General features: G+C 39.3%; 2 long non-coding RNA genes across 4 annotated transcripts; both read right to left on the reverse strand.

Annotated features, from left to right (window-relative positions):
• Positions 1–1,002: 1,002 nt before the first annotated feature.
• On the reverse strand, positions 1,003–4,793 carry LOC124694276. Its single transcript, XR_007000451.1, has 6 exons — positions 4,692–4,793; positions 3,975–4,078; positions 3,367–3,692; positions 3,113–3,220; positions 2,319–2,447; positions 1,003–1,261 (listed from the first exon to the last, which is right to left on the reverse strand). It is a non-coding gene; the product is annotated as an uncharacterized LOC124694276 (long non-coding RNA).
• A 171-nt stretch (positions 4,794–4,964) lies between these two features.
• On the reverse strand, positions 4,965–7,028 carry LOC124694284. Of its 3 annotated transcripts, none has more exons than XR_007000453.1 (4): positions 6,902–7,028; positions 6,037–6,138; positions 5,234–5,599; positions 4,965–5,130 (listed from the first exon to the last, which is right to left on the reverse strand). It is a non-coding gene; the product is annotated as an uncharacterized LOC124694284 (long non-coding RNA). The 3 variants fall into 3 exon arrangements; XR_007000454.1 differs by lacking the exon at positions 6,902–7,028 and having other exon boundaries at positions 5,234–5,316; positions 5,510–5,599; positions 6,037–6,895; XR_007000452.1 differs by lacking the exon at positions 6,902–7,028 and having other exon boundaries at positions 6,037–6,895.
• Between the last annotated feature and the right edge of the window lie 1,892 nt (positions 7,029–8,920).

Here is an 8,920-nt window from a genome sequence, read left to right on the forward strand (position 1 = left end):
TTAAGGGAAACTTGCTGCTGTTCTACAAACCTCTGCTTTTGGAGGCCCAACACTGTCTACAAGAATAGAAGCACCCGTAGACATCAAGCACTTTTCTGGTGCCGTTGCCAGGGAGGAAAGGTAAAAGGCACTCATACTCCGGTCCCAGGTAACCAAGTACTTTTCTGTTGCCGTTGTGTGTGTGCTCGAAGCTATTTCCTTTAGATCCTGCAATTGCATCTTTTTGTTTCTTGTTTACACTAGTTTGGTATAATGGACAACAGTGAGCTTCTTATTCTATTTCCTGATTTAAGACATGGATGGTTTGATGCGAAAATTAAAAAACCCATGGAACATATTAGTATGAACACTTTGAATACCATTGTTGCTAATGATATAGAAAGTTCTAAGCTTGGGGAAGCTGGTGCTGATGAGCATGATCTTTTTAGTCCCCCAAGCATTGAGGAGAAAATTTACTTTGATGATACTTTGCCTCCTATTTATGATGATTATAATGATAGTAGTCTTTTAGTACACTTTGTTATGGAGGATAAATTTGATTGTGATTACAATATGCCTCCTATATTTGATGATGAGAATAATAATGATAGCTACTTTGTTGAATTTGCTCCCACTACAACTAATAAAATTGATTATGCTTATGTGGAGAGTAATAATTTTATGCATGAGACTCATGATAAGAATGCTTTATGTGATAGTTATATTGTTGAGTTTGCTCATGATGCCTCTGAAAGTTATTATGAGAGAGGAAAATATGGTTGTAGAAATTTTCATGTTACTAAAACACCTCTCTATATGCTGAAATTTTTGAAGTTACTCTGGTTTTATCTTCCTACTAGTGGTTGGGGCGCCCCATGGGGCGCCTCCTCACCGGTCATGTGCGCCCAAATTCACTACAATGGCAGCTGTACATTACAGTCACATGCAAAATAGAATTTAATTACAATGGTTATGTATTCAGCCAAGGTTGAAACCCCAAATTTATATTTCCATTCCGCAAAATGCAATTAGCAGGTGGATGTTAAAAGTCAAAGGCAAACCTATGGACTATGATACAACACAGCCTGACCTCAAACCGTACAAGATTGATTTACAATTTTGAAGTAAATGGCTATTCTAGTGAGATGAGTTAGACCACCACTTTCTGTTACATGTTAAGCTGCTCCTGCTGTTAGTTTATTGCCACCAACTAAATCTATGTATGATTTAATCCTTGGCACCAAATGGAGTTTCTTCCTTCAATAGAATAGTGGTTTATCATCTGAAAAGTAGAACCAATAAACCACATGAATATTAGTTTTATTCAGAAGTATAAAATAATGCTCATTCTATTGCAATGCCTACTAAAATGGCATCTTACATCAAGTATTTATTCTTAGCAGGATTGGACTCCGCCTCTTATAGTACAGCAATCGGCTTCATTTATTTGAACTTAGAACGTCCGAGCGCTATTCTAGTGATCCTTACCTATTTTTCTTTGTGCACAAATATTATTTGGCATGATATGGAGGTGGGTACATATATTTGTTCAAGTTTGAACGCTAGCAAATGCAACTCCCTACAGAACCTTCTCTACGACAAATTCATATCAGATTACGTATACCCTCTATCTGTATACATACACTACTCATATCGGAAACATGCGAGCAATTGTGGATAGAATTTCGCTGGGTTGTGGCCTCTTTTTTCCTCTTTGTGGTCATTTATTTTCCTTCCTCACCGAGCCAACTACACAGCGACACGTGGTCCAACGAATAGAGTTGAAGCGAGGTCAGCACTCGCCAGATGACTATCGTGGAGAGCCCTGACATAGGGCAAAGCATAGACGCACTTGCTTGTTCTCAATGATAAACAAGATGAGTAACACATCTACAATATATCCCAGCAAGAGAACATCAGTTAGTTTTCTTTACTGACTACAAAACACAAAGTGTATAGATTTTTCTTGATCTTTGTAAAAGAAAACCTCTCGTTTATCTTATCTGCAAGATAGTTCTTAACTGCTAGCGGTCTTTAATAAATAATGTTCATTTTCATTTAGAAATGAAGGGCAAGTTAATCATGCATGTAAATGCTTTTGAAAACCTCATGAGTTTCAAGTAGCATGTTGCCTGTTAAAGTCAACTGTTGAAAAATGATTATAAGCTTTCCAAGAAAATATTAGCAGTCATTCCCTAATAAAACCAATAAACCAGAGGAAAATATAATACGCAATATCCAAAATGAAGCAGAAACACAGCTGTAAGAAAATCTTAATCGAGGTGGTTGCAAGCCAGACACACACTTTGAAATAAGTCAGTACAATGAGAAAAACTTACTTGGGGGAAAACATTAAGAGCATCAAGGCAGCAACAGCAGCATGTGTGGCAACAGCATCCAGTACATGCAGCAGCAGCAAGATTGGTCAGCCCATCCAAGATTCTGAAACCAACACCAGTAGCAGCATCCTGCAAGAGTCCATTGTGCAGTAAAAATCGGGAAATTTAAGCTGCTATCATTAGAGAAGTGCATTAGAGATTGAGTCAGTTAGTAGACGTACAGTTAGGATCCTAGTCAATTTTGTCGGTAATTGGTTCACATGTCCCTATATACAGATGGGAATTGTATCTCCTACAACTATAACAAGAATTTGTTCTCTTTTGCTCATCAAATTTCTCACTCTCTTTATGGCATTTTTTAGCTTCAGATAAGGATCAAATTATATCACCAGTCTCACAGGTACATTACTAAACAGGTATAACTGAAGTGGAAAACGTCACATCCAAAAAGTGGGAAATGCGAAGAGCATTTAGTGAAGGGGGTAAATTATACAAAACTTGTTCAGTGAACCACTATGTAGTATGAAAATATTCTGATGGAAGGTTATATTCAGTCATATCTTATGGAGGCTTCCTATAACTGAGCAATTAACTGAAGCGATATATACACACACAATATGAATATGAACATCATTAGATTTTTCATCCAATCTGAAACCAAGAACTATACAAAAAGATAAAAACTAAATCATAACGAGAACCATGCAAATTTTACCTAGATGCAGAAGAGTGTCTACAAAAATGTTCCTAGGACAAGCGACATGTAGCTAAGAAATTATAAGGAGAGGACAAACCTAGAGATAAGGCTTGACATACACGAAAAAGCTTTTGAAGAATGGGCAATACTGCATATCCTAGAGAAGTACACAGTATACAAACTACACTATTCCTTGAATGCATCCCTGCAAATGAACCAATAAAGAACATCGACCAGAAGAATATGTAAGATTGCAGAAAAAACTTCATATCTAACTCCACGATATACGAACTTTATTTCTCCTTCAATAGCTTCATGGATATGAGTTAATAAAGTGCTCCAACATCATACCTATATTGAAAGAGGATCTTTCTTTCCTTTCTCAAGCTAGATCAATTCTTTGTTCGTAGTTGCCTTCACTCACAAGCGGAAGATCCTCTAAAAAATTTCCTGCAAGTTCATTCCAAATCAAATTTGACGAGGTAAAAGAGAAGAAGAGACGCAAAGGTAATAAAGAAGATAGAGTAACCTGAAAACTGAAGCATAGGCGGATGAGGTAGGTGACAGGGGCTATCACCAGGATGCGTCTGTTGAGGTCATCATTCTGGATCCTACCTCCTGCATTTACCCATAAGGCTCCACCGCAACCATTACTTCATTCAAAGATAGCTCATTTTCTGTAAATTTTACACTTCATTAATGCTTCACAGCCAACATACTGAGGGACGATGCCGCACATTTTAGTATTTTAAAGGTGCTGAACAATTAGATATAACTGAAAAAGATTATTTGTTTGTACGGTTAATTGGCATGATATCTCAGTTTGCCTAATTATAGCGGTAGGAGCACGCCCGCTCTGATGAAGTCACATATCCATCACAAAATTCTAATGAGTAGCAACAAAATGCCGCTTAAGCCAGGCACAAAAGAGAAGTGAAGAACAGAGACTGAAAACTCACCACAATGGCCACCCAATTGCAGCCATGGGCAGGGGGCGGCCACGGATAACATTTGCTCACTCACCAGGGCCGTGTGCTCATCGATGTGCGTGCATTCATGAAACCTGAAGTAAATATTTTCAGTTGTAAGAAACAAAAGAAGAAATATGTAGAGGACACTACCAAACAATGTATATGCGATTCTTTGCATCCAAACAATTACTGAAACCAAAAAAAAACATGGTGTACTTTTACAACTCATTTCATTCTTTGCGTGACATCAGTTTATAGATGAATTTCCTATACAGGTTGTACCCAGTACGCAGCAGTTAAAACACAATTTATTTATGCTAATCGGAGAGTCCACATAGGAAAATGAAATTGTAGCATAACACAATGTGCTCCAAGAGTCCAAGGAGGTCATGTGTACTTATAATACGTTTATCAGATTCAAGGCATGAAACATTTCACATGAACATGGATCCTAACTATTAAGATTTCAGGAAGTATGGTGCCTTGTTCACCCCACTATACCAAGGTTTGAGATTTGAGAGCACAACCACCAAAGTTGCCATCACATGTAACAAATATAAATCACATCAAACTTCACAATGGTTTCCATCATATACCTTGATATAGATCAAAAGAAAAGGAGTGAAATCCATTCTCATGGTTATGATTCAGGGTTTCGCAGCAGAAGAAGTAAGCAAAGGTGGGCAGGTAATCGACTGTACTCACCCAAAGACATGGGAGATGAGCAGAGTAGCTAGGAAGCTGCAGGCGAGAATCCATGGCGCCACCTTCCTGGACACGTCACCATGAACACCACTGATCCATCCTCATACAAGTTTACAATTAGCACCAAACTAAAAATAAGCACAAGTTGGTAATTTAAACAATGCAGGGGATTTATAAAATGATAAAATCAAATATTAGTGTATGGTTATCTAAATAAAATAGTAAGGACAATGAATTATCTAGATGAACATTTTGCACCTGCTAACCTAATACGATGAAAAGTTAAATAAACATGCATATTAACAAATTAACTTTGCAAAAGGAGTAATCTTTACCACCTTGGGAACCATCCAAAGTTGCACATGACCGATATCCTCCTCATTCTCACACATGATCCGAGTTGTGCTCCTCAGTAATTACTCAAGTGAATATTCCAAGTCTACCAATTATTTGAAATTATTAGCGAAAGGGGATGCACTCCAAACATAGCATTACAAGTGCTAATCTTTACGGATGATGTTCTATTCAACTAAGATACTTACAGAAAAATAGGAAAAATCATCGCTTGGTTCGATCAAGAAATGCTCTCTCCTGACACATTGTTGTTTTCTTACATCAGGCAAGCCTATAACTCAAATAGAAAAACAGAAAGCCTTAGTTTATATTGGAAGACACTAAAATGAATAAGTATATCAAAATTACTCATTCCTCGTGGGAGCAAGGAGGGTCATATATCAAATTCCTTATTCAAACTATGCAGAAGTATTGCATACTCTCAAACAAAAAAAGGACCGCACGAAAAACTCTTAAGAACAAACCTTATAAAAGGCCGTCGATCATACGCATAATTTCAATTGCTTCATGCACAGTCGCAGCTCCGACGGTGGTAAACAACACCACAAAATCCACTATACATAGGGGGAACATGTAAAATACCTTGGTTATGATGTTGTTGCCGTACATGTGAAAAATAGGATCAAGCTGATTTTAAGTTGTGACAAATATCCTTCATCATGGTGAATGAGAGAAACATTCCATTCAAACGAATAGATCATATCTCATCTAAAACTCTAAAACTGGTGTCTTCCAAAGAAAGAAATCTCTGATGCAAAACAACATAACTTTTAAACCAAAGCAAAATGCAAAATCAAACCAGAAACCTCTATTTGAATCAGACCTTTGTAAGGTATATACTTTACATAAATAGAGTATACCTATGCCAGGTAGCAAACAATACGTTAGCAGGAACCATAAGCAATTATCCTTTCATGCAAATCTTGTATTGCATTTAAGAGTAAATCTCTTATTACTGAAGTAATTAAATTTCTTAAAGCTAATAACATACCGAAAAGTCTGTCCAAGAATATATGCATCTTAGTTTCTCCACTGCCAAAAGATTAACCATCTAAATTGATCCTAAGCCGGTATACTTTTCAATCACATAGAGCTGCACCAAAAATAAAAATTATTTCATAATTTCAACAAGCATAATATTAGAAGAAAATCTAGCTTGCAACAGACCCTTCGCCTACGAAAGGATGTCGGAGATTTGTCTAAATTTGGATGTACCTATACACTAAAGAGCATCTAGATACTTTAAAATTTAGGAAAACTTGCAACATCCTTTTATAGACAGGAGGTAGCACCATATTTCTGGCCTCCTCGAAGGGGATAAGGGGGATGATCCATGACCTGGGGACGATACATACAAATACCAACTATAACACCCCACAACCACATCACAATAATTATATTCTATGCATCTAAAAGTATATGGAGGAAAACAGATTTGTATTGTGCGAGCACAAGCAGCCCTTGTACAGCAATGAAAGCATTCCAAAACAACACATCATTGAGCTCGTCTACGACCCCCAAATAAAACAGAATATCATCTTGTTGTATGCCACTCCACACCATACCAACCAATTAAATTATACCACCCATCAGAGAACTAAGAGCATAACAACACATCCAATCTCATCACACAATTATGTCATCACAATCAAACGAACTTAAAAAGATATAGAGTAAAAAGAGCTCAAGCCTCAACCATCTTAAGCGCTAAAACACAATTCAAGCATGTCCAGCAGACAAGCAATCAGTCAAACGTACAGACAAGCATCAAGCATGAACCCAAGTGAAGGCATAAATTGCAAACAAGCTGACAATGAAGTAAATGCGCTGTCTAGGAGGAGTGGGGAGCATTTTACCACTGCCGACGCAAAACACCTTCAGCGGCTGCGTCCCCCCGTTACTCCTCAGCGTGGCAACGGAAGCCGCACCGTGAGACAGGATGCGTGCTGGCGGCCAGCACCGGCGGGGGGAAAGGAAAAGGGGATCCCTTTCCCAGCAGTGGGGGAGGCGGCCGCACGGGTCCTGACCTTGTCGTCGCGAGGCGCTGAATCCATCCTGGCCTTCCTTTTGTCGTCCTTGGTCACCGACAGAGCAGCAGCGTATGTTCTTCACTGCTTCTCCCGCCTCCTGTGGGAAGAGAAGATGACATGGCGGCGGCCCCGTCTCTAGGGTTAGGTATGGCTGCAGGGGAGGAACGGCCTTGGGGGGAAATCACGGAGGAGCGCAAGGAGGAGCAGGAAAAGTGCCAGGGAGGAGGATGCGCGAAGGAGGAGGGGCCTACCTGCGCCGCCGCCGCCGCCTGGGTGTCCTGGACGCATTGAGCCTCTCCTCTCGAGAGCTCTCTGTTCGGGAGGGGGAGAGGAAGGGGAGTCACAAGCGGGCGAGCAAGCAGAGTCGCTAGGGTTTTCGTCGGCGCTTTTGTTTGACCAAAGGAACGTCTCAGATGGACGCGGGTTTGGTTCCCAAATCGGACGGCGCGGAGCCTTTTTTCTACCGTGGAGCGCTCTGGCATAGGGCTAGTACACACGCACTTGCTTGTTCTCAATGCTTGTTACTTTGCTCTTCATGAACTTGTTTATTTACAAGATTCCTATGCATAGGAAGCATGTTAGACTTAAATGTGCTTTGAATTTGCTTCTTGATGCTCTCTTTTGCTTCAACTCTTATTTCTTGCGAGTGCATCATTAAAACAGCTGAGCCCATCTTAATGGCTATAAAGAAAGAACTTCTTGGGAGATAACCCATGTGTTTTTTTACTACAGTACTTTGTTTTATATTTGAGTCTTGGAAGTTGTTTACTACTGTAGCAACCTCTCCTTATCTTAGTTTTGTGCATTGTTGTGCCAAGTAAAGTCTTTGATAGTAAGGTTCATACTAGATTTGGATTACTGCGCAGAAACAGATTTCTTTGCTGTCACGAATCTGGGCCTAATTCCCTGTAGGTAACTCAGAAAATTATGCCAATTTACGTGAGTGATCCTCAGATATGTACGCAACTTTCATTCAATTTGGGCATTTTCATCTGAGCAAGTCTGGTGCCACTTTAAAATTCGTCTTTACGAACTGTTCTGTTTTGATAGATTCTGCCTTTTATTTCGCATTGCCTCTTTTGCTATGTGGGATGGATTTCTTTGTTCCATTAACTTCCAGTAGCTTTGGGCAATGTCCAGAAGTGTTAAGAATGATTGTGTCACCTCTGAACATGTGAATTTTTAATTATGCACTAACCCTCTAATGAGTTTGTTTCGAGTTTGGTGTGGAGGAAGTTTTCAAGGGTCAAGAGAGGAGGATGATACAACGTGATCAAGAAGAGTGAAAGCTCTAAGCTTGGGGATGCCCCGGTGGTTCATCCCTGCATATTTCAAGAAGACTCAAGCATCTAAGCTTGGGGATGCCCAAGGCATCCCCTTCTTCATCGACAAATTTATCAGGTTCCTCCCCTGAAACTATATTTTTATTCCATCACATCTTATGTTCTTTGCTTGGAGCGTCGGTTTGTTTTTGTTTGAATAAAATGGATCCTAGCATTCATTGTGTGGGAGAGAGACACGCTCCGCTGTTGCATATGGACAAATATGTCCTTAGGCTTTACTCATAGTATTCATGGCGAAGGTTGAATCTTCTTCGTTAAATTGTTATATGGTTGGAATCGGGAAATGCTACATGTAGTAATTCTAAAATGTCTTGAATAATTTGATACTTGGCAATTGTTGTGCTCATGTTTAAGCTCTTGCATCATATACTTTGCACCCATTAATGAAGAAACACATAGAGCTTGCTAAAATTTGGTTTGCATAATTGGTCTCTCTAAGGTCTAGATAATTTCTAGTAAAGAGTTTGAACAACAAGGAAGACGGTGTAGAGTCTTATAATGT

The sequence above is a fragment of the Lolium rigidum genome, chromosome 1 (genome assembly GCF_022539505.1).
Source record: "Lolium rigidum isolate FL_2022 chromosome 1, APGP_CSIRO_Lrig_0.1, whole genome shotgun sequence".
Taxonomy (NCBI): Eukaryota; Viridiplantae; Streptophyta; class Magnoliopsida; order Poales; family Poaceae; genus Lolium; species Lolium rigidum.